A 26383-nucleotide genomic window follows, 5' to 3' on the forward strand; every position below is an offset into this window, starting at 1 on the left:
GGTCGGTGTGGACTTGTTGGGCTGAAGGGCCTGTTTCCACACTGTAAGTAATCTAATCTAATCTAATGCTGGAGAACTGAAATAAAAAGTATGCTGGGTCTGGAACTTAAGATTTCTCCGCAGGTGCTGCCAGGTCTGCTGTATTTCTGCAGCAATTTCTGTTTGGATTTTACACGTCATTTAAACTCATGTATATGTTAAACAGGTGCCACTATCTCCCCAGTACAAGTCTGCATGCTTCACCAACTTAGTCATCTGCTGCCATTTTCAGTTACTTGGGAAGTCTAGTGTGATATTTTCTAATCAACCCGGTCAGAGATGTTGCTACAGATCATTGGAGCAGGTAGGACTTGAGCTGGGTCTCCTAGTCCAGAGGGTAATTTGAATCAGTTTTATCTGGTAAAACCTTTGGTGGATGATGGTTGGCTGTTGGTTAAGTTTGATGTCAGCATGAATTGCTAAATTGTATTTCTTTGCAATTGACCATCAGCTGAGGTATATCCCATAATACAGGATTGATTTTTGGAAATTAGCGTTTTTGGGGGGGTTGAATATTTACCATTAGCTTTCCTTCAGTTACCACTTTAATCCCAAGCATTCCTAACAATTTAGAATTGATTCCCAAGATGGAGACTGTATTAAGTTAAACTTAGAAATAGCGGTGTTTGAAAAGCATCCATAATAAATGCCATCAGTTTCATTTTGGCAGCATACTTGAGATTTAAACAGCGTTATAAAATGTAACCGTAAATATTAATTCAAATGTGACTAAGTATGAAAATTGCAATATTTTCCACATCTCCTTACAGATTAGCATTCAAGCCTCTTTGCTCTGTTGTTCGAATTTTGTTATACTTTGCCCTAAATGACAATTCATTAGGAATTGACAATGTCGTAGGAAAAAGATGCGTGGGTGAAACTGAAGGAAACACATTGTTGGTGTTAAAAGGTTTCGCCTGAAATCTGACCAGGCTGCAGCTGCGGATGTCATTTCATGCGCTCACTGCCACCACCCATACCCCGGTCAGTTATATTTTATTTTCGCCCGGTCGAGCGGCTTCTGCAGGAGAATGGAGTTGTGGATTTAGAGGGCGGGGCAGTGGAGCCGAGCCCTACTCACATATCAGCTGCTTCAGACCCAGTTCGATTGTTGTGCGTTAGACACCGTCCATTTGTTTCTCTGCATCAAGTGAGGTAAGGGACGCAATTTGTTTCTTTCTCCTTATAATATTTTATTCCTCCCAGTTGCTGAGGAATGTGCTGTAGGTAGGAATGAATAAGGGAGTTGTGACCTCAATGTGTTAATTCGACCTTTTGCTGTAAAAATAGGCAATTGCTTTGGGTAATGTGGGTCTCTTTGACTGACTAATGTTCTCGGTGTGGTTTGTAGTTCAAGTAGCTGACAGTCTTTTTTATTAAATGTGGAGTTATTCTTCGCCTTGCACAACTGTTCGATTTTTTTTAAAGCTCTGTTTAAAATCTGGAATATTTTAAGCCAAATGTGGGTGTTTTCCGTCTAGAATCCTGCAGACTTAAAAGCACTTCACAATGTTCATACTTGTCTTAAGGTCATCTCTGTGACTTTACTCCTCGCCTTCGTTTACATTCTGTTAATTCCTTGGCTTGGAGTGTTGTTTCCGTCTCGAATGGGCGTTAACCGAGAGTTTGCTATAGATCTAATTCAAGTTTTGCATATTTTCCAACAAGCTATGACAATGGAAGAACGCTTCTTTTCATTGAAAAGTCTTCAAATGGTTTCGTACTTTATTAAAAGTCACACTCAGTTTAAAAGTTTTACTTAAGTATTTAGTGCGTGCCAACTTTCAGAAGTTAGTAGTTTTAATTAAAAGGATAGTGGTCCGTAGGGAGGATGAGTCATTAGGAAGAATCGCTGATGAGTAACGTTCTAATGTATAAACACATTTTTCCATTTTTAAAAACGGTTTATCTTCTGTTAAAGCTGAAGAATTTGGGCTATTTTTATTGCTGTGGTGGATTTTCACTCTTCCATTTATAGAAGTCCATGGCTTGTTTTCAACGAGTTGACTTTACAGATGGACTGTTTTTCTTTGTGAGCCAAACTGCCATAAGTTTGGCTTCATCTTTTTGAGTGACAGGCTGAGAATCTCTCCTTAAACAGACAATCGCAAAGCAACGTGCCACGTCCCAGATCGGTTATAATCCAGACCCATTGAGCTGTGGAAGTTGACCAGTTAACCAGTCTGGTGTTTTGCATTTGTGACAGAGTAATGGCTGGGGATGGAAGAACTCAAAAGTAAAATACTGGGGCTAAAATGATCAAATTTCAGTGCCTCCTTTTTTAAAGGTAGCAACTCATGCCAGGGTACACTTTCTGCAATTGGACCAAGTACAGGAAAAGCTGCTAGTGTTTCTGGAAGTGTATCCAAGAATTTTTAAGATTCCTTTTAACCACATTGGCTTACAGTAAGGTTGATTGCTTTATTTTTAAATAATTATACAAACACACCCACTTTGAGATGATGTTCTGATTGTCCAGACTCAAGATAGTGAATCTCAGTTAAGTGGGGGGATGTAGCCCCACCCTGGCATAGTGAACTTGGCAATGAGCAGCAACTTATGTGGGCGAAACTTTCTTTTAATGACGGTTAGTATGAATCATTACATGATTTCATATCGAATTTAAGTACTTCTCCCTGGGTCTGTTACACTCAACAAGCACTGACCATGAGGATGTTGTCCCTGTTTTTCCCCCCTCAGTTGAAACAAAATGCTGAGACACAATAGTTTTACCTCCTTCATCTTTTGTCTCACTCCAGGGCTCAGAATAATGATCGCCCATGTGTACAGAGACACGAGTTCTTGGTCTTCTGTCTCGAACAGCAGATTCTTAATGACTTGTGTAGTCATTTTACAGGGAGGAGCATGCAGCTAAGGCAACATACATTTGAGTGACCATTACAATCAGCGAGTGTCAATTGTAGAAATTAAGCCTTTTGCTGTTATACAATGAATGTTATTAACCTTGTTAACTGGCTTTACATGGATACTTTCCCCTTCTTAATTGACCTTGCATACTGAATGCTCCCAATATTGTTAAATGGCTCTACATAATGACTGTTTTTCCACATTGTTGACCCATTATCCTTGCCTCCAGCATCCCGTTGTTAACGGCAATTCTTATCTGATCTGAGTCATGCTCGGCTGAACCTCTTGTTTCACAAACTTAAATTTTAACTTTTTTTTCCCTACCTGCTCATATCCTGTACACATTCTCAGAGAAAGTGGAAAAATTAGAATCAAACCACCATCATAATCTTGTCGTTTAAACCATGTTGCTACTGACTTCTGAATCAAGACTCCTAAATTGTGCCCCATCTAAGCAGAGTTCATGTTTTGGGTCCAGTAACTTATCAAGGGTCACCGGACCTGAAACGTTAACTCTGCTTTCTCTCCACAGATGCTGCCAGACTTGCTGAGCTTTTTCGACAACATCGGTTTTTGAATAGTTTTGCTATTTGCTATGAGAGAAATATCCTGAATAAACTTGCTGGATTAATAGGAGAAGTCATTCATTTTGTGAATACTAGTCTTTTTCTTCTTTTCCTACAGTTTAGTGAATAATTATTTTGCGTCCATAATCTGCATTGGAAAATTCTTGTTTTGGATAATGATACATTAGTTTCTGTAAGGTTTCATGGCATTAAACCTGTTTTAATTGTTACTGCATTAAGTATTCTATTTTCTCATGTTCAAAGATGTTTTTGTGCACCTCTGCAGCAGGTGGGACGTGTCTCCTTGTCCAGAGGTAGGAATGCTACCAATGTGCCACAAAAGGCCTTCAATATAAGTGATGTATTCAGTTGGCTCTGGCATTTTTTTTTGTAGATTAACACCAACAGTGTGGGTTAAATTCCTGCATTTGGTGAGAGTATCGATCCTTCTCAATCTCTTTTTTTTCCCTTGCCTGAGGCATGGTAACTCACTTTAAACACTACCAGTTGCCTCTCCAGTGGGAGAGCAGCTGTGTAGTAAGACTATAATAACTCTTCACATAAACCCCTTGTAGCTGCAAATTTACCTGTGTGGTAATCTTGCTATATTGCTTCCGCTGTATTCACTAGTTCCTTTATTTCACATCCCCTTTTTTTCAGAACTTTTTCTGAAACAATATCACATAATGACCAATTTTAAGTGTTTTGCACTTTTTAAAAGTGTAAATTGGTCTATCTCATGCAATATGATCACTTATTGACACCATACTTCACCTTTTGAAAAATGCTATGTTGATTTTAAAACTTAAATCACTTTACAAACGATTGAGAATTTTTTTTTTAAAAAGCTATTGCTGAATGAAATAATAAATCCAACTATGATTTGCAGTGCAGTCAATTATGATTCATTAACCTGGCATTTTATTTAATGGTCATCAACACTTGACTGCAATTTTGTTTTAATGATTTTTAAGAAAACTCTACTGAAATCAGTTGGCAGTTGAGATTCTCCTATAGGTGTCATTTTCAAATCCCTTGCCCAGTATTTTGGGTCAAAATACACCTGTAAATGATCAGTGTATATAGAATAATCCTTAGCAATACATTGCAGTCACTGAGCCAAGTGTTTGTTCAGGTGTGGTTTATTGACTATAATGTATAGTAGAGGAAGTTCAGGGGGATTGATCAAAGTCTGAGGAAGCAAGCTGTTACTTCAGTTTCAGATGCATATCCCACACTGAGGAAGCATGTGGGGAAGTTTAATACCACGTTGTTTTGTGGGTTTTCATAAGGTGATTTCCAAACACAACCCTAGCTGAACTGAAGAATTCAAGAAATAATATGGGTTTTCTTTTTCTTGAGAATGTGTGCCTTAAGTCAGTTACCAACAGTGAAGTGAAACACTTAAATGAAGGTGCTCAAAAAGTATTGGAAACAATTCTTCTTGACTGCAGCTGTTATTTATAATATCAAGACCTCAGCAGGTGACAGTTTGATTTTAAATATCTCATTGAGCAACATGTAGCCTTCACTTTTTTAAAAAAAAAATTCTGTATACATTTTCCAGCTAAATTTTTCTGACCTCTCATTTAGAGACACAACTTTTAACTTACTTTGAGTGAACCCCTTTATGAATACTCATTGTCCATTATAAATGATCAAAATCGCTTTGTGTTAAAATATTCCTGTTTAAAACTATTGGAGATAAATGGAATAAGTGAAGGAGATGAAATAACCTCCAGTTAATCTCAACAAAGAATTGAGTCTGGTTGTGGTCTGTTTAAACAAGGAAGTGTCTTGGAATTGCTATCTAATATTAAAATGACAAATGTAGTTCAGTACTACTGCTTTTCTGAATTTTGTTTCTTTGCCCTGTTTTTGTATGTGCCCATTTGAAAGGTTTGGTTGTAAATAGCAATGGACATGTGCCATCAGTGTCCATCTGAAAAGCTTGTCAACACTCATTAATGTCACTGATCTAGGCATTTGTTAGTGAAGGTAGATAGTTGACATGATTTTCATTGCTTGCAGACTGACTTTAGCCAATTGTATTCAAGATGCTTTCTCATGTACAAGTATCTAAGAATTCTGACCTTTTTAAGACAGGATTTAGAGTAGGAGTGAGGGAATTGAACAACTTTTTTTTCTTTTAAGTTGTGAAATCATATCTGGCTCATGGCAAGGATATATACTTAGGATCAAAATAGTCTTAGGAGTGCAACTAGGGTTCAGGAGATAAGCTCTTCATGGAGATTCTTTCAGGGGATGCAGGCGCATAGTTGGTTGAAAGTGGAGTCTCAGGTTGACAGGATCGTTAAAGGTAAAAGTGGGGACTGTAAATGCTGGAAATCCAGTAGATTAGTGATGCCTGTCAGGCAGCATCCAAGGAGCAGGAAAATCAAAGCTTCGGGCAAAAGCCCTTCATCAGGACTGAAGCCTCCAGGGTAGAGAGAGAGATGGGAGGGGGTTGGGAGTGGGGAGAAGGTAGCAAAGAGTACAAAAAGGGGATGAAGGTGGTAGGTCAGAGAGGAGGGTGGAGTGGATATTTGGGAAGGAAGATGGGCAGGTAGGTCCGGTCATGAGGATGGTGCTGAGCTGGGAGGTTGGAACAGGGTTAATGTGGGGGGAGAGGAAATGAGGAAACTGGTGAAGTGTACATTGATGCCATGGGGTTGAAATGTTCTGAGGCGGAAGATGAGGCGTTCTTCCTTCAGGCATCAGGTAGTGAGGGAATGGTGGTGGTGGAGGCCCAGGACCTGCATGTCCTCAGTAGAGTGGGAGGGGGAGTTGAAATGTTGGGCCATGGGGCGGTGGGGTTGATTGGTGCAGATGCCCCGGAGGTGTTCCCTGAAGTGCTCTGCAATTTTCCTGCTCCTTGGATGCTGCCTGACTGACTGTGCTTTTCCAGCGCCACTCTAATCTAGGATAGTTAAAGGTGTTTGGCACACTTGTCTTCATTGGCCAATGCATTGAATATAGGAGTTGGGAGGTCATGTTGCAACTGTACAGGACCTTGAGGCCAGTTTTGGAATACTGTGTAAAATTCTGGTTGCCCTTCTATAGGAAAGATGTTAAACTTGACAGGGTTCAGAAAAGATTTACAAATATGATGCCAGGGTTGGAGGGTTTGAAGTATAGGGAGAGGATGAATAGGCTGGGGCTATTTTTCCCTGGAGCATCAGAGGGGTGGCCTTCATCGAGGTTTATAAAATCATGAGGAGCATGGATAGAATAAGTAGACAAAGTCTTTTCCCTGGGGTGGCGAGTCCAGAACTAGACGGCATAGATTTAGGGTGACAGCGGAAAGATATAAAGGGGATCTAAGGGGCAACTCTTTCATGCAAAAGGTGGTGCGTGTATGGAATAAGCTGCCAGAGGTAGTGGTGGAGGTTGGTACAATTGCAACACTTAAAAGGCATCTGAATGGGTATATGAATAGAAAGGGTTTGCAGGGATATGGGTCTAGATCAGTTCAGGATATCTGGTCAGTATGAATGACTTGAACTTGAGGACTTCTGTACTCTTTGACTAATGAGATTTATGTCCATATTCTGTGAATTTGAGAGTAGGAGGCAATCTCATTGAAATGCATAAAATTCTTAAGGGGCTTAACGGGATAGATGTTAGGATGTTTCACAGCTAGGGTATGTGGGGAGAGTAAGTCTTGAAATAAGGGGTTGATCACTTTACACTGGGAAACTTTAAAGGGCTGTAAGGCTTGGGAGTCCTCCACTCTCTCACAATGGATGTTTGGTTGAGTATATTCAGGTTTGAGATTGGAGAGTTTGGATTTTAAGGGAATTGAAGCACATGGCATTGGTGTATAAAAGTATAGATTTGTCATGAACTTACTGAATAGCTAAGCAGGTTTGAGGAGACGTTTAACCTAATCCTATTTTGCTCCTGCTCTCTACCTGACTGTAGGCATTCTCTCGCCAGCTCCTCTGTGAAGGTTACTATAGTAGCTTGCGCATGAGGGTATCTACTCAAATTCCCAGATAGTGTAGTAATTACAGCAAATGAATTCACTATCCACTGACCCCCAACCCCTTGCAGAATCCTGGCTCTAACTCCGTTCATGTAGAACCAGAAAATAGGATATCCTATTTGGATCAGTGAATAGCAGACTTTCAACCATTTTAAGGGGAACTACCTACTAACTCAAATTGTGCTTCAATTTTAAGCATTCTGTTTCTTCAGGTGGTCTGCTTAACTTTCTGCACCAGCTTTTGAAAACTTTCTCAAAATAACATTTATATTGCTGAAGGATTCATAAGTGTTTTATAACACTATAGGAGTGGAAGGTAGGTTTATAGCTGACACATTACCTGTAACTCATTCAGTTTGAAATTCCCAGAGTGCACTTTTTGCGACATCCTGTTCTCTTTCTTACCAGTTTTCTGCCATTCCTCTGAATGTGTTCAAAACCCGTCAACAGCTACAAATGGACATGTTATTGATTTTTGTCTTAAGTGCTGACCAGTGACATGCAGATTGGCAACTGTGATACATCCATAAAGAAACTGACCCAAAATATTACTGTTGGAAGGTGAATTCAAATTATCTGCCTTTTTAATAACTAAAACTTCTGGCTTTAGGGACGCAGTACTGTTCTGTTGCTTCCCTGTTTTCCTCTTGTGACTTTCCTTAAACAGCTGCATTGTAAGTGTTTATACCAGTTGAACAATGTAGAGTTTGAGTAGCAATGAGTGGATTTTTTTTTCATTTCAGAAATAGGAAGTGTTACAAGAGTTTGGCTTTCCTCTCTGCAGGTTACTTTGTAGTAGTGTCTGCAATAAAGAATGGAGTTAAGCAGCTGGCTCAGTTCCTCATCTGCCAAGTCATATTTAGTCATTCTTAAGTATTGCTAAATACACAAAATTTGCACCCTCTTTAAAATATTCTCTTCAGAATTATTTTTGGCTGAGTTCAGAAGCAAAATCATATTTAATAGTACTGGTCAGTCTCCATTTCTAAATCTGTACTGCTATGCAGAAGGACAGTGTATCTTTACAGTGTAGTAGGAAATGTACCATTATGTTGCCCTCGGTTGTATAATTGTACCATGCTCTGTGCAGGCAAGGAGAGAAATTGAATGGGTTCTTATCTGTGAAGCCTGAATAAGAATTGAATAGTAGCAATGAAACCGGCCAAACTGCAACCTCTGGATTACACCTGACTGGCCCAAATTTCCCAGTAACTATGCTGTTCAATCTGTATTGCTTTTATCACTGGCTCAGACTACAGTTTGAGGTGGGAATGGAGAGAAGGCCTTGAATAATGAATGTCACTGCCTCTTTCGCATACTGACTTTAAATTGGTGAGGAAATCTAGGAGCAATGACTTGAGTTATGAAAATAAATAGCACACCATTTGAATCACAACCTTTTGTGGGTTAAATGAAGCTTTTAAAAGCCTAAGTTGGATAATCCTGAATTAGTGTAAAGTTGAAGGCAAATTAATTACTTGAGTAGAACAGGACTGCGGTAAAGACATTTGATTCTTGTTCCATCATCTGAAGTATCAGAATTGTGGGTGTCTGACTATAGGAAGGATGTGAATGCATTGGGGAAGAGTGCAGAAGTGGTTCACAAGAATAGTTCCAAGAATGATGAACTTTAGTTACGGGGATAAATTGAAGAAGTTGGTGTCGCCATCCTTTTTTAAAAGAAGGCAGAGACATGGTCTAAGAGGTTTTCAAAATCATGAGCAAGCTGGACAGAGTAGATTGGAACAGTTTCTCTCTGTCTTCAAGATGCCATCTCGACAACTTGTCAATGTGGAGGCTACAACCAAGTGCCCCAGACATTTCAGGAGACTGTTTGTTTAGATTTGTTGCCAATTCTCTTCTGAAAGTTACTGCTCCATTAATTCGTGGCCAAATATTTTAGGCAGAAAATACCATTTGAATTTCTTAAAAATTGCTTTGGGCACAGTAAGATTTTGCAAGAAGCAAATTGGCTGTTATGTATTGTGCGTCATGGTGATTGCACTTGAAAGGTACCTAGTTCGCTGTAAAGTGAATCAAGACATCCATTTGTCAAGAGTGGTGCAAAATAAAACCAGTCTCTCATCACTGTCCATGCCTAGCAACAGCACAGTACAGTTATCCTGTGTCTGAGTTACTGAAGTCCCTTACACTAGTGTTATTTAGTCATCTCTTCTAATCTTCTGAGGATGAACAATTTATGGTAGACATTGTTTGTTTGGGAAATAATTCTTGTTAAATGGGTAGATCAAGCCTAACCAAATAGCTTTTTAAAAAATGTTTAATTTATCTCTTTCTCTTCCCCCCCCTCCCCCTCCCCTCCCCTTCGGTAATGTGTATAATTTGTGCAAACTCCACACAGACAGTCACCTGAGGCAGGGATTGAACCGAGGTCCCTGGCGCTGAGGCAACAGTGCTAATCACTGAGCCACCATGCTGCCCAAATGTTTTCAATTTTGTCCCAGTTGGTGAGGATTTTGTCGTCATTGACAAATGAGCAGCATCACTTCCCCTCACCCCCAAAAAAGTTGACTGACTAAATTCGATCACGAAAACTTTGCCAGGTCTCCAAGACTCTAGCATTGTGTGGCTGTTTAGTGGCTTCTGTCATTTAAAATGAAGAAAAAAACAACTTGCATTGAATTTATGTTTAAAGATTGCTCTGGCAGAACACCATTCTCTTCAAATTCACTAGCCTGACAGTTAGAAATTAAAATCAGCCAGGAATCCAATAAGCAGCACCTAATGATTCAAGAATTTGAGTCCTCATCGTGGATTGATGTTAATGCCTTTGTGGTCATTTTGCTTCCATGAAAATGAGGCGACCTTTGCAGAGACACAGGTTTACAATTTATGACTGGTTCACAAATGCAAACTGGATACTCTGTCAGTAAATAAAGCTAACTCTTTCTCGAAGTTATGCAGCTGTGCTGTCAGTGGAACAATTGCACACTTTGAAGTTTGAGATTGGGCAAGGGGGCGGAAATAAAATAAAGCTGTTAATTGTTCAAAGACATTTTGGTTCCAGTTTTGATTCTTGCAGTTGTTCAGTCACCTTTGCTACAACTTCTGTCCAGCTTGTGATGAGATGTGCCTTTCAACTAAACAAGAGAAATGTGAGTGGGTGGGGTCAGGCTCTTCAGACCCAGGGTTTGAGTTTGGCTGTCAGTTGAAGCTGGGGTTTTGGAGGAAGTTGCTGGTTGTGCCTGTCTCTGTTGCTGCGAGATTATTTGTTTTCTTTTAGTATATTCTACTGGATTAGAGTGAGAAGACTGCATGTGTGAACAACACTCTTTTACTGAATTTGCCTTTGCCAAAGCTATGTGTATGGGATGCTGCTATATTGGAACAGTTGATAAGGAGTTAGATGTGTAATGTTATGGTAATTCTTGGTTTGTATTTTAACTGTGGTGTAAGAATAGTGTTGTGCTTAAAGCCTCATAATTTGACCAGTCAAATTGCATATGGACTGCAGTGCCTTCCAGTTGCCTTTAAATAAAAGTTAGGGTCTAAGCTATCTCCTTGATAAGGTTTGAGAGAGTTTAATCTGGTCCAGAGCTTCTCAAATGACTTGTAACTTTGCTAATCTTGTCCATTTCATCTACAGTTGAACCCTTTTTCTTTTAATTTAAATATTTTGCTTGATCTAGCAACAGCAGGGATCCTTTTCAAATCTGTGTGGCTATCTTTTTCACACGAAAAGTTTAAAGTTACAAGTGAAATCTCTTGACTCAGATTTTCGCCACCCTCTTTTAAAACTTTCTGGTGCCTACAGTCTACTCTGCAATAGAAGAAAAGTCTGCAATTCTGTTAAGCTCTGCTGGTAGCAAATAGCTTTTTGTTTTGTGGGTGCAACTTGATTTCTTAAACTTTCAGTTATTGGAACCTTCAAAGGGAAACTTGCTGAAGTTGCTAGATGGAATAATCAAGTCTTTTTATTTGGTTGTGGCTTTATACAATCGTACTCTGCCACTGCAGCAAGTGAAGATTTAAATTGCATTATTATGTCCCTGCCTCTGGGACAGAAGGTTCATTTCACACCTGCCAGAGGTTCATCATGACAGGTTCACTGGGTGTAGTAGCACGTATGTGCTATTTTTGAGTTTTGTCTGTTGAAGGTGAATGCTTTACAAGAGATGGATGGATAAAACTGCGAGGGTATATTTTTAATTGACTTTGTGGGATGTGGGTGTCACAGGCACGGCGAGCATTTCATTCTCCATCACTATTCTCCATCTTTGAAGGCCTTGATGAGCTGCTGCTTGCAGTGTACAGCCCACTATGCCGAAAGGGAGTTTGAGGATTTTGATCCAATGACTCTGAAGGAAGGGTAATTACATTTCCAAGTCAGGAGGAGAAGTGGCTTGGAAATGTTATCTACCTTTCAGTGATGGTACAGTGGATCTACCAACTGCACATAGACTACAATGGTTCAAGAACAAATCTGTTGGACTAAAACTACACAACACCAGGTTAATAACTGTTCACCCAGTCCAGCACCAGCACCTCCACACTTCAAGAAAGCAGCTCACCATCCGTCATAGCTTTACGTAGAGTATTGTGACTTGTGGGCAAGTTTCCAACAATGCATTTTAGGGTGGCATGGTGGTTCAGTGGTTAGCACTGTGGTCTCACAGTGCCAGAGACCTGGGTTCAGTTCCTGCTCTGGGCGACAGTCTGTGTGGAGTTTGCATATTTGTTCCCGTGTCTGCATGGGTTTGCTCTGGTTTCCTCCCACAATCCAAAGATGTGCGGGTTAGGTAAATTGGCCATGTTAAATTGCCCAATAGTGTTCGGGGATATGAAGGTTAGGTGCGTTAGTCAGGGGTAAATGCTGAGTAGCAGGGGAATGGGTCTGGGTGGATTACTCTTTGGGAGGTTCGGTGTGGACTTGTTGGGCTGAAGGGCCTGTTTCCACACTGTAGTAATTCTAATGTAGCCACAGATAATCTCCCAGTACTGAAGCAACCTGGTTGCTCTCGAGTGCTGTTTTTGTTTTGTAACTTGTGGTGAGATGTTTCATAACTGATTTGATTGAAGCATCAGCCTGCACTCTCTTTTTTGAGCTAAGAGTTATTCAGTGACGTAGTAAAACACCCCACCCCTGAAAACCGCATACCACTTAGTGGATGGCCTGTGGACAGTCCTGATGTGTCTCATGATGTATTTCAACATTTTTCTTTGATTTGTCCAGGGCAGGTGGTTCGGCTTTCAAAAAAGGGAAGTGAATCAACAAAAACCAATAATTTGGGTTTAATAGGGTGGATGGAGGTGTTTCCACATGTTCAGGGGCGTGCAAAATTACTGCTCTAAACATTTGTGCAAAGTCCAATAAGGAAGTTGGGAGAAATTCCATCACCCAAGTTTAAATGGAATGGGGAACTTGCAATCAAACAATAGTTGGTGAAAAGCCTGGATGTAATTTGAGGGGGAAGTTGAGTAAGAAAGGAAAGCTGTTTCCTAAAATGCTCAAAAGGTGTATAAACATTGAGGTCGAGATGGCTTGTTCCTCTATATTCTTGAATTATGCAGTGTTCACTCTTGCGACTGGCATACCTTTTTTAAAACCCTTTGTTTTTTAAGGGGATGTGGATAAAGTAGGTTCCAGGCTGAATCCCTCAAACCAGAGCCTGCTGAGGTCTTGCCTCTCTGCAGCATCCCTGTGGGTCACAAAGCTGGTTGTAAATGCAGCAGGTTGAATAAGAGAAACCAGGGTATCCTTTTTGAAGTACTGACACACGAGGGGCAAAAACAACATTGCAGGATTTAAACAGGCTGGAGCTGCACTTCACTAAAAGAAGTCGACACCTACATCTTTGGTACCAGAGTGTTCCAAGTGATGTTTAATGGTTGCTGTTGAGCGCACAGGCACAAAAGAGGTAGAGGTCACATGACTATAGCCAGTCAGTAAACTCCATCCAATTGCATTTTTAATCCATTTTTTTGACTTTGCATGCTGTTATTAGCAGTTAGAAGTAATCCATTGAGTAATTTTTAATTGTTTATTTGGAGAACTGAGAGAACCCTAGTCAGTTGCACATTATACATCATTATACAAGCATACATAGCCTTTTGATCATGCAGGTTTCCTAATAGTGTGCATGTGTTGGCTGTTCCTAGGGTGGTTGATCTTTGACTGTGGTGTGTTGTTTCCATAGTAACTATTGCTACTGTTTGCACTGCTAGAGGATGATGTTGCTCTGGGACTAATGGTCATTCTGTCCTCTGGTGAGGTCACTGGGCAGCTGTCTATAGTGAAGGTTCAGCCTTCCTAGTTGTACACAGCTGTCTGTGGTTGCAATGATTTGTTCATGTCCACCTGTGTATGTTGGAGGTAACTCTTCATTGCAGCATCTTAAGTTCCCATGTGCAGTGACTCTTTATCCAGTGTTGCACTATGCAGGAGCTGGGTATTAGTCAACAACTTAACAGTTCCAACTATCAGTGGAATTCTGGCTTTTTCTATCTTTTTTTCTCACTCCTATCCGTTACTACTTCTGGCTGACCGTTTGCTAGTAAGACAGGTTATTGAAGCAATGTTAAGGTGACCCCTTCAGATATTGTAGTCCGTTAGCACTAACATGTCACCCACTTTTTTTTTAAATGAGACCTGCTTGTTCTGTGCCTATGAGTGGATTTTATGTCTAACTTGACACTGACATTTTTTTCACAAAACCAATTGACTCCCACAGCTACCTGGATTACACCTCCTTCCATCCTACCTCCTGCAAAAATGCCATCCCTATTCCCAATTCCTCTGCTCCTAGGAGGACCATTTCTACCACAGAACACACCAGATGGCCTCCTTCTTTAGAGATCGCAATTTCCCTTCCCACGTGGTTAAAGATGCCCTCCAATGCAGATCGTCCACATTCCGCCCTCAGACCCCACCCCTCCAACTGTAACAAGGACAGAACGCCCCTGGTGCTCACTTTCCACCCTACCAACCTTCACATAATCTGCCAACATTTCCACCACCTCCAAACAGACCCCACCACCAGAGATATATTTCCCTCCCCACCCCTTACTGCTTTCCGCAAAGACCGTTCCCTCTGTGACTACTTGGTCAGGTCCACACACCCCAACAAACCACCCTCCCCTCCTGGCACCCTTCCCTGCCACCGCAGGAATTGCAAAACCTGCACCCACACTGCCTCCCTCAGCACCATCCAAGCCCCCAAAGGAGCCTTCCACATCCATCAGAGTTTCAGTTACGCATCACCAATCTCATTTATTGTATCCGTTGCTCCCGATGTGGTCTCCTCTACACTGGGGAGACTGGACGCCTCCTCGCAGAGCGCTTCGGGGAACATCTCCGGGAGATCCACAGCAATCAACCCCACCACCCCTGGCCCAACATTTCAACTCCCCCTCCACTCTGCCGAGGACATGCAGGTCCTGTGCCTCCTCTACCGCCAATCCCTCACCATCCGACGCCTGAAGGAAGAATGCCTCATCTTCCACCTTGGAACACTTCAACCCTTGGGCATCAATGTGGACTTTCCCTGCATCCATCCTTGATGGAGGGCTTTTGCCCAAAATGTCGTTTTTTTTTTCCTGCTCCTCGAATGCTGCCTGACCTGTTCTTTTCCAGCACCACTATAATCTAAACTCGACAGTCCTCACTTTTGTTGAGTGGATTTTATTTCTGCTCTGGGAGTTTTGGGTTTTTTGATCTTGCCATTATATTGTGCGCTCAACTTTAATTTGCCCTGTGGGGAGGAGAATTGTTTCATGGTCTTGCATCAACATCCCACTTTAAGGGCTTTGGGGTCACGATCTGAAGTGTGTTTTTTTTTGCACTGGTTTTGTATTGCTCATGAAGTTGCCTGTAGAACCAGTACCTTTTTTCTTGTTACTTCTATTTCCTGTTTTCTGCAGTTATCAGTCTTGCTCACAAGCCATTTAGCACTTTTTTTAACATCTGACACCAGCTTGTTTTATGATAGATTTTTATCAGGCTCATCTCTCTCCAAGCAGTCATCTTTAAGCTCAATTGCTGCATTCTTTCTTTTCTGAATACCTGTGTGAATGTCATTTCGACTTCTTGATGTTGGAGTTTTTTTTCTAGTGCTAGACATGTTTCTTTTTACTTTGTCCTCCAATTAGTGGTAATCTTTCAGGAATCACTAGAATCAGGGAGTGTCTGAGGATTGAGAAATCGCTAACATGACACACTTGTTTAAAAAGGGTCTAAGGCAGAAGACGGAAGGTTACAGACAGATTAGCCTAACCTCGGTTGTGGGTAAGCTCCTGGAATCCATTGTAAAGGATGACATTTCTCCATACTTGGAAGTGTATGGTAAAATAGGGCAGAGTCAGCATAGCCTCATCCAGGGAAGGACATGCCTGACAAATCTGCTAGAATACTTTTGAAGTAATGAGCAGGTTAGACCAAAGAGAACGAATGCATGTTACTTACCTGGACTTACACCAGGTGCTACACAGGAGGCTACTGAGTAAGAGAAGGGCCCATGGTGTCAGAGGCAAGTGCTAGCATGGATAGAAGCTTGGCTGGCAGCAAGCAGAGAGTGGGGATAAAAGGGTCCTTCTCAGGATGGCAGCTGATGACCAGTGTTGTCCCACAAGGCTGTGTTGGGACCACAACTTTTCACTATATACATTAACAATCTAGCTAAAGGAACTAGAGGTGTTACTGGCTAAGTTTGCAGATGATATAAAGGTAGAGGGACAGATAGCATTGGGGAGGCAGGGAGGCTGCAGAAGGCTTTGGACAGATTAGGAGAGTAGGCAATGAAGTGGCAGATGGAGTACAACATGGGAAAATGTGGGGTCATTCACATTGGTAGGAAGAGTAGAGGCATGGACTATTTTCTAAAATGGGGAGAAAATTCAGGAGCCTGAAACCTTGGAGTTTCACTCCAGGATTCTCTCAAAGTAAACTTGCAGGTTGAGTCAGTGGTTAAGAAGGCAAATGCAGTAATGTTTTGAGAGGACTTGAATACAAAAGGGATGTACTTCTGAGGCTTTGCCAGGCTCTGGTTAGACCATATTTGGAGTATTGTGCACAGTTTTGGGCCTGACATATCAGGAAGAATGTACTGGCTCTGAAGCATGTTAAGAGGAGGTTCTTGAGTGGTCTTAGGAATAAACAGCTTAATAAATGAGGAGTGTTTGAGGACTCTGGGTTTGTACTCAATGGAGTTAATGATGAGGGGAAATCTAATTAAAACACACAGAATACATGGTAGGAAGATGCCTCCATTGGCAGGGGAGAATAGGACCCAAGGGCACAGCCTTAAACAAAGACTTTTTTTTAGAGCAGTGATTAAAGAGAAACCTCTTCAGCCACAGTGGTGAATCTATGGAATTCACTGCCACAGACTGTGGAGGCCACATCATTGTGTACATCTTAGACAGAGAGGCTCTTGATCATAAAGGGGATCAAAGGTTATAGGGAGAATGGGGTTGAGAAAATTCAGTCATAATCGAATAGCAGAGTGGGCTTGATAGTGTGAGAAACAAAAGCTCACTCACTTTAATAATTTCAGTCCGAGACCAAATTTCTGAACAGCGTCGTTTTATTTGTACACCTGCAGGTGGGTGCTTTGTCTAATTGCCAGGTAAGGCAATGACCAAATGCACAGTATATCCCAAAAAACCCTTGCAATTTATACTGTTTTTTTCCCATATGTTTTCCTTATTCCATTGTCTGTTCCCTGCTTCGCTTATGTCACTCATTTCCTTAAGACTTATCCCACAACTTCTGTTTATCCTGTCTTGTCCATGACAAACTCTTATCTCTGACTCCCATAAGGGTGTTTGACGTCAGTCTATTGTAGATTATTGATTAGGCATATCTTTTCTTCTATCAGCATCTATTTCCATCCAGAGGCCACTTTGACCTCTTTGATTAGGGTTTGTTCCTGTGTCTCCGTGTAGGGGGAAACAGATGCTTTCCTGTCCCATATATCTCCAACAAACTCTCGAAATTTATTCAGTTTGAATCCCCATATTTTTCCTTATTCCATTGTTTGTTCTCTGCTTCGCTTACGTCACAGATTTCCTTAAGACTTATCCCACAACTTCTGTTTATCCTGTCTTGTCCGTGACAAACTCTTATCTCTGAGTCCCATAAGGGTGTTTGACGTCAGTCTATTGTAGATTATTGATTAGGCATATCTTTTCTTCTATCAGCATCTATTTCCATCCAGAGGCCACTTTGACCTCTTTAATTAGGGTTTGTTCCTGTGTCTCTGTACAAGCGAGGAGAACAGATGCTTTCCTGTTTGCCCATATATCCACCATTGTTCTGTATTCACGTCTCATGCTAACATATCCTTTCTTTTTGCTGAATATGTATTTTCTCATTCCTGTTCTGTATCAGAATTTATACTTGCAGAAATAACATTAATTCATTTATATCCCACAATAGGATGAAAGGAGCAGAAATTAGGCCAATGTCTGTTTTGTCTTGTCTTACTGTCTTTAAAAATATGCCCTTTTAGTCTTGATGTATAACCCCTCATGACTTTATAAATCTGAGATCACCTCTCCTCTTCCTCTGCTCAAGCGAGACAAGTCCCAGCCTCTGCTTGTATCTCCAGCTGCTTATTCCCAGCCTAACAGTTGTAGACACTGAACAATTTGCTGTGGTACTTTTCAAGCATTTTTATAATGGGACTAATATTTAAAATACCTTTTTCCATAAATGCAAAGTTTGGACTGATTTAACAAAAGCTCTTATGCATGCTGTTGACTTGCAAGGGTGTGTGGCTATAAGCAATACTTTTCTACTGAACAGAAGCTGAGATCACAACTTTCAAATGTAAATCAAAGTGCATCCAGTTTAAATTGTGTAGCAAGTGGCGTTTGGTAATGACTGAGTTTGAATTTGAGTTGCTAATTAATCTGTGCAGAGAAATCCATCTTGGCCAGCTTTACTTTTTTGGGTTAGTTTGCAGCAGAATGGTACATCTTTAACCCTGTGGACACAGTTGATGCTTGACCTTCCTGCAGTAAAGCCTATTTCACATTGTTTTTTGCAAACCTAATTCTTCCTTTTTAATTGCATTTAGCAAATGAGAAGGGCTTTGCAGTGTGCTGCAGTTTGAGATTCTCTGCTGCTGAATAGCACATTTCCCTAATTTAATCTAAATGACTCTTGGTTGAAATTGTCACCATCGTCTTTTACACCTAGCGAACGGCCGAAATCTCTATCTGGTCAGTATTTTTACTTTCCACATGAACACACGCAAATAGGAAGCTGGGATGTAAAGAATGTGTTTGGAGTTGCTCTGGGAGTAGCTGTGTCTTGCTACACTGCTGTCTCTGCTGCTGTTGGAAGGTGATAGCTCACTCCCTGCTGAAGATGTGTGCCATAGTTTTTCATTCTCTGCACCTGGCAAACTAACAGCTAACTTGGTGGATTTCTTGCAAATGTATAAATCTTTTTCCCCTAATCCATTTTCAAAGTTAGGGCTGTGATTGTGATTGTTTTTATTTACAAGCAGAGCTGCTGTCTGCCTTTTGGTTTACATCTCAAATCAAGTCTGAGTTTTAAGGGAGACTTGATGGGGGTAAGAGAATGAAGATTTCCTTAAAGGGGAAATTGATAGGAAGGAAGAGGCTGGCTCTGAGAATACTTAGGATGGACAATCTAGATGTCCTTGCTTCACCCAATGATGGTAGTTATCAAAACTTAATGGCAGTGTTGGAGGTGGGCCCACCCATTTCGTTCACCCACAGATTTTAATTTTCCTTTAGACTTGAATGTTGACATGATTACCCAATGATATTGGATGATTTCCTGTTTGAATTCACTTCGCTTGTAAACCAAACTCGAATTCATTTTCCCTTTGAAACCATTTCCTGAAGAAGGGCTTATGCCCGAAATGTCGATTCTCCTGCTCCTCGGATGCTGCCTGACCTGCGCTTTTCCAGCAACACATTTTTCCTCTTTTGAAACCATAGACTAGATATATTTTTGAAGGAAAATAATTTCAGATGAAACCCAAGTACAATTTGCCTTGTTGTATTCCTGACTGGAAGTTGAGGGTAGGGGATGAGGGAATCTTTTTCGATCCTAATGATAAAAAGAGAAAGTGAGGACTGCAGATGCTGGAGATCAGAGCTAAAAATGTGTTGCTGGAAAAGCGCAGCAGGTCAGGCAGCATCCGGAGGACAGGAGAATCGACTTTTCGGGCATAAGCCCTTCTTCAGGAATGATGTCTCCAGCATCTGCAGACCTCACTTTCTCCTCAAAGATTTTAATCTACTGCGAATCCTCTTACAAGGATGCCTTCCTTGAAGAAGCTCTCTTCCTCCCTCGATTCCTGAAGAAGGGCTTATGCCCGAAACGTCGATTCTCCTGATGCTGCCTGACCTGCTGCGCTTTTCCGGCAACACATTTTCAGCCCTAATGATAAAAGCACTTACAAGTGAAGACATAAGACAAGACAATGCAATGTTTCACAAAATGAACTGTTTCAGTTCATCTGCATTGGTTCAGAAGGAGAACCAGTCTGCCTCCAGCAGTTATAATATAATATAGCTTTATAAGACTTTAAATCCCATGACCTGTTAGATGGTGGTTGTTTTCTAAATTTACAAACTGACTTTCTGACCATTCTGGCTGTTACGAATGCATCTTCTGTGAATGTCCAGTCTGAAGGTGGAACTTTACTCTGAAATACCAGCTTTGCTATGGCCCTCCCACACTTCTGTCCGACCTGTAAAGTAACTCCAAGGTTTTAGATTGTGACCCAGATGCTGAATTGAGACAAGTATTTCTTGCAACATTATCTGAATGTTGCTGAAAAGGTTTTTTTTGTTGTTGTCTTGCACAAATCCGGATATGTTTAAACAAAATAACAAATCAGATGCACTCAGGGCATGGTTAGGAACATGGGACTGGGATGTCATAGCAATTACTGAAAGGTGGTTCAGGGATGGGCAGGACTGGCAACTTAATGTTCCAGGATACAAATGCTACAGGAAGGACAGGAAAGAGAGACCAGATAGGAGGGGGAGTGGCATTTTTGTTAAGGGATAGCAATACAGAGGGAGGATATTCCTGGAAATGCATCCAAGGAAGTTATTTGGGTGGAACTGAGAAATAAAAAAGGGATGGTCACCTTTATTGGGACTATATTATAGGTCCCCGAATAGTCAGCGAAATTGAGAAACAAACAAATTTCACTTACCTGTAAGAATATTAGGGTGGTTATGGTAGGGGATTTTAACTTTCCAAACATCGACTAAGACTGCCACAGTGTTAAGGGTTTAGATGGCGAGGAATTGTGTACAAGAAAATTTTCTGATTCAGTATGTGGATGTACCTACTATAGAAGGTGCAAAATTTGACCTACTCTTGGAAAATAAGGCAGGGCAGGTGACTGAGGTGGCAGTGGGGGAGCATTTTGGGGCCAGCGATCATAATTCTATTCGTTTTAGTGATGGAAAAGGATAGACCAGATCTAAAAGTTGAAGTTCTAAATTGGAGAGAGGCCAATTTTGACAGTATTAGGCAAGAACTTTCAAAAGCTGGGCACAGATGTTCGCAGGTTAAGGGATGGCTGGAAAATGGGAAGTCTTCAGAAATGAGAGAATATTCCTATTAGGGTGAAAGGAAAGGCTAGTAGGTATAGGGAATGTTGGATGCCTAAAGAAATTGAGGGTTAAGAAAAAGTAAGAAGCCTATGTCAGGTATAGACAGGATAGTGAATCCTTAGACTATAAAGGCAGTAGGAAAATGGGAAGTCTTCAGAAATACTTGAGAGAAATCAGGAGGACCAAAAAGGGACATAGCTTTGGCAAATAGAATTAAGGAGAATCCAAAGTATTTTTACAAATACATTAAGGACAAAAGGGTAACTATGGAGAGAATTGGGCCCATCAAAGATCAGCAAGGTGGCCTTTGTGTGGAGCCGCAGGAGTTGGGGGAGATACTAAACGAGTATTTAGCATCAGAATTTACTGTGGAAAAGGACATGGAAGATATAGAATGTAGGGATATAGATGGTGACATCTTGAAAAATGTCCATATTATAGAGGAGGAAGTGCTGGATGTCTTGAAACGCATAAAGGTGGATAAATCCCCAGGTCCTGATCAGGTGTACCTTTGAACTCTGTGGGAAACTAGGGAAGTGATTGCTGGGCCTCTTGCTGAGATATTTGTATCATCGATAGTCACCAGGTGAGGTGCCACAAGACTGAAGGTTGGCTAACGTGGTGCCACTATTTAAGAAGGATGGTAAGGACAAGCTGGGGAACTATAGACCAGTGAGCTTAATATCAGTGGTGGGCAAGTTGTTGGAGGGTATCCTGAGGGACAGGATGTACATGTATTTGGAAAGGCAAGGACTGATTAGAGATAGCCAACATGGCTTTATGTGTGGGGAAACCATGTCTCACAATCTTGATTGAGGTTTTTGAAGTAGCAAAGAGGATTGAGGGCAGAGCAGTAGATGTGATCTATATGGACTTCAGTAAGGCATTTGACCATGTTCCCCATGGAATACAGGGAAAACTCACCATTTGGATACAGAACAGGCTCAGAGGGTGGTATTGAAGGCTTGTTTTTCAGACTGAGGCCTGTGACTGGTGGAGTGCCACAAGGATCGGTGCTGGGTTCACTATTTTTCATCATTTTTATATAAATATTTTCTGTAAAGTATTTGAGCATAAGAGGTATAGTTAGATGACACCAAAATTGGAGTTGTAGTGGACAGTGAAAAACGTTACCTCTGATTACAATGGGATCTTGATCAGATGGGCAAATAGGCTGAGAAGTGGCAGATGGAGTTTAATTCAGATAAATGCGAGGTGCTGCATTTTGGGAAAGCAAATCTTAGCAGGACTTATACACTTAATGGTAAGGTCCTAGGGAGTGTTGCTGAACAAAGAGACCTTGGACCTTGGTTCATAGCTCCTTGAAAGTGGAGTCGCAGGTAGATAGGATAGTGAAGTAGGCGTTTGGTATGCTTTCCTTTATTGATCAGATATTGAGTACAGGAATTGGGAGGTCATGCTGTGGCTGTACAGGACATTGGTTAGGCCACTGTTGGAATATTGCGTGCATTTCTGGTCTCCTTCCTATCACAACATCTTTCCGAAACTTGAAAGGGCTCAGAAAAGATTTCCAAGGATATTGCCAGGATTGGAGGATTTGAGCTATAGGGAGAGCTTGAATAGACTGGGGCTTTTTTTCCCTGGAGCGTTTGGAGCCTGAGGAGTGACCTTATGGAGGTTTATAAGATCATGAGGGGCATGGATAGGATAAATAGTCTTTGCCCTGGGGTGGGGGAGGAAGAGTCCAGAACTAGAAGGCATAGGTTTAGGGTGAGAGGGGAAAGATATAAAATGGACTCGAGGGGCCTTTTCACTCAAAGGGTGGGGTAGTGCCAGAGGAAGTGGTGGAGGCTAGTACAATTGCAACATTTTAAAAGGCATCTGAATGGGTAGATGAATAGGAAGGGTTTGGAGGGATATGGGCCAGGTGCTGGCTGGTGAGACTAGATTGGGTTGGGATATCTGGTCGGCATGGACGGGTTGGACCGAAGGGTCTGTTTCTGTGCTGTAGATCTCTGACTCTAAATGGGGACAGCACGGTGGCTCAGTAGTTAGTGTTGCCTCACAGCACCAGGGACCTGGGTTCGATTCCAGCCTCTGGCGACTGCATGGAGTTTGCACATTCTCCCAGTGTCTGTGTGGGTTTCCTCTGGGTGCTCCGGTTTCCTCCCACAGTCCAATAATGTGCAGATTAGGTGAATTGGCCATGCTAAACTGTCCATCGTGTTCAGGGATGTGTAGGTTAGGTGTACTAGTCAGGGAATGGGTCTGGGTGGGTTACTCTTAGGAGGATCGGTGTGGAGTTGTTGGGCCAAAGGGCCTGTTTCCACACTGTTGGGATTCTGATTCTAAGAGGGAAAACCAACACTTTGTATTGTGAGAGTGCAGAGTACTGATTGGGTGCATTCTCTATTACAATGCATTTATCAATGCTGCTTAAAGCCATACCTGAACCAACATGTATAATGAACTTGCAGTGAAATATCACCAAGTGTTGTGTGAACAAAAAATATCCTGAGCATAGGAGAATTGCAAACCATTAGAAAAACAAAATTTAAGAGCTAGAATAAGTTAGTTTACAAGGATCTGGGTGTCCTCTTAAACAAGTCACCAAATTAGCCTGCAGTGAATAGTTAGGAATGCAAATTAAATATTCTCTGTTTCAATGGGATAGGATATAAAAGTAGGGAATTGCTGTCTGTACTAGATGGAAGTGTAAAACTTGATTTTCCCCCCCCCCCCCCCCAACTTGAAGTGGGACATTTATTTGCATTGCAGGTAGGTCAGAGAAGGCTCACTGGGTTGATTCCTGGGAATGAAATTTTTGCTTTTTTTTTTGAGTGGTCAGCCTTTGCTCATCTTAGTTCTGAAGAATCCAATGTGTGAGAACCTTGTTGAAACAGTACAAAAGGAAAGGGGTTCCTGTGTGGTGGAAGTTTTAGGAGGGGCTGTGTAACAGTCACGACTGAGATTTTATGCAATTGATGCATGACAGTAATGAGTCAACAATTCATGTTCCACTTAATCACACAGTGACTCAGTGGTTAGCACTGCTGCCTCACTGCACCAGAGACCCAGGTTCGATTCCAGCCTCCGGCAACTGTCTGTCTGTGTGGAGTTTGCACATTCTCCCTGTGTCTGTGTGGGTTTTTTCCGGGCGCTCTGGTTTCCTTCCACAGTCCAAAGATGTACTGGTCAGGGGAAATGGCTGTGCTAAATTGCCTATAGTGTTAGGTGCATTAGTCAGAGGGAAATGAGTCTGGGTGGGTTACTTTTCGGAGGGTCAGTGAAGACTTGTTGGGCCGTAGGGCTTGTTTCCACACAGTAGGGACTCTAATCTAATCTGTGCAACAGGTTTGAGTAAATGCTGAGAGGATCCTTCAGGAATCCAAAACCGAAGAGGGACAGGATGAGAATTGGGACTTTGATTTGAAACTGTTATGTTATTTCTTTTCCAAGTCCTTTCACCATTTGAACAAGGGACTTGAGAGTTAGGAGGAGTGGAGGAATATTAGATGTGGAGCTGGAGCCATGAGGGGTAAATTGGTTATGATTTGCCCCAAATGTGTGTGGAGTGGGTCGAAGTTGGAAGCCGTGTGTCGAAGGGGAAACAGCTGGAATGGTTTAAATGGGATTTACTGCAATCTGTCTTGTGTCAACGGTGAAAGTAAAGCAGCTTGCTTCAGTCAAACAGCCTGCAGAAAATGATCCTTTAGACCATATGCTCAAAATTCTGATCTGTATTTAAAAGAAACTCTAGTGGCAGGTCAGTCACGTAGCAGCAAGCTTGCCGTGAAGTTGGATGAGGTGGGTTCATCAACCAATGTGCAGTCAATATTTTCAAGTTAAGCCAGAGAATTTTAGTACAATCCTGCACCATAAGTAACTTTGTTTAGCAAATATCAACCTCGATTTAGATTTTCCTTTTGACCTGAGTATGCATGTGCTCATGAGGAATCCTGGATGGGTGGAAATAATTTGGAAACGATCTTTTTAGAAAATTATTGACCTGATGACTTTGCAGTTAAGTATTTCTTGGAGTGGAACAAATGTTGTACTTCTCCCTTTTGCCCCACCCTCTCAGATTTGGACATAATTTGTTTGTCATCAATGCCATTCTGTTAGGTGGCCTCCATCCTTCCTGCAATAAACTTGCAATACTGAAGGCTGCTGATGCCTTTTTTTATTGAGCCAGAATCCGTGGTAATTATGGATTGTCAGTGATGGCAAAACTACTTTCAGGGGGCAGGTGGAGTAGTCAAATGCTTAAGTGACAACTAAACACTCTCTGTTTCCCTGTGGGTTGAATTCCGAGCCAAATAATGCAGCCTCTCCATTCTGCCACCACCAAAGTATGAGGGAGATGTTGTAAATAATTGACCATTTTCTCTCCGCTCCTATTGCCCAACAGCTGAATATTGAGTGGGATAACTTGTCCTAAACACACTTCCTCTTCCCCCACAGAGTCCACTTGAGAAGGAATCCTTTTGCTTAACTGGGGCAATCCATTATTGTAGCCAATTATTTATCTCTTTAATTCCTCCCTTCTGCATTTTATGATGCTGATATGGAACATTTTAAACTGTTGTTCAAGGTTTGATATTGAAGTTCTGCCCTTTGGAAAGCCGGAGCTGTTAGGAGTTGAGCAGTTCATTAGTGCCCTAACTCTGACCAGTCTCTGCCCTGTGGGTAGGAAAGGAGTAGGAAGACCAAGCTCCAACATTGCATACACCATTTTCAACTCATTCTTAAAATGAGATGCATCCACCTACTCTGTCTCTGTACTGTCTGTGTTGCAAACTGACTAGAAATCAGATTGGAAGCAACCAGCAATCTTAAAGGAATGTGGCGTGTAGAAACCGGAGGTCTCCTTGTGTAACTATTCCAAAAATTCAATTGACTGTTTTTCTCCTTGGCAATTTCTGCCCACGTTGTCAATGATTCATGTTCTTCAAGCATCTAAGCAGAATGTCCATGCAATTGTTTTAAATTGGTTGGCTCTTTCTCATCTGAAAATGAGGACTAATGACTGAGGGCAGGTTTAGGTAGTATTTGTAATTTCTGACTCCTATAGATTGTCTAATATATTAGATTTCTCCAGTTTCCTCATTTCCCCTCCCCCCACCTTGTCTCAGTCCCAACCCTCGAACTCAGCACCACCTTCCTAACCTGCAATCTTCTTGACCTCTCTGCCCCCACCCCAGTCTGACCTATCACCCTCACCTTGACCTCTTTCCACCTATCGCATTTCTGACACTCCTCCCTACCTTTTATCTTAGCCTGCTGGACAAACTTTCCTCATTCCTGAAGAACGGCTTATGCCCGAAACGTCGATTCTCCTGTTGCCTGGATGCTGCCTGACCTGCTGCGCTTTTCCAGCAACATATTT

General features: G+C 41.6%; 1 protein-coding gene across 2 annotated transcripts in view; it reads left to right on the forward strand.

Moving 5' to 3' along the window:
* Positions 1–893: 893 nt before the first annotated feature.
* gsna (gelsolin a) overlaps positions 894–26383 on the forward strand; it is a 78305-nt gene continuing 52815 nt past the window's right edge. The window contains exon 1 of one of the 2 annotated variants that reach the window (XM_043720304.1): positions 894–1194. The gene's annotated coding sequence lies outside the window, so the exon portion shown is untranslated. The remainder of the gene's footprint in view (positions 1195–26383) is intronic. The other variant, XM_043720305.1, reaches the window with a different exon arrangement.

This window comes from Chiloscyllium plagiosum, chromosome 30, assembly GCF_004010195.1.
Source record: "Chiloscyllium plagiosum isolate BGI_BamShark_2017 chromosome 30, ASM401019v2, whole genome shotgun sequence".
Taxonomy (NCBI): domain Eukaryota; kingdom Metazoa; phylum Chordata; class Chondrichthyes; order Orectolobiformes; family Hemiscylliidae; genus Chiloscyllium; species Chiloscyllium plagiosum.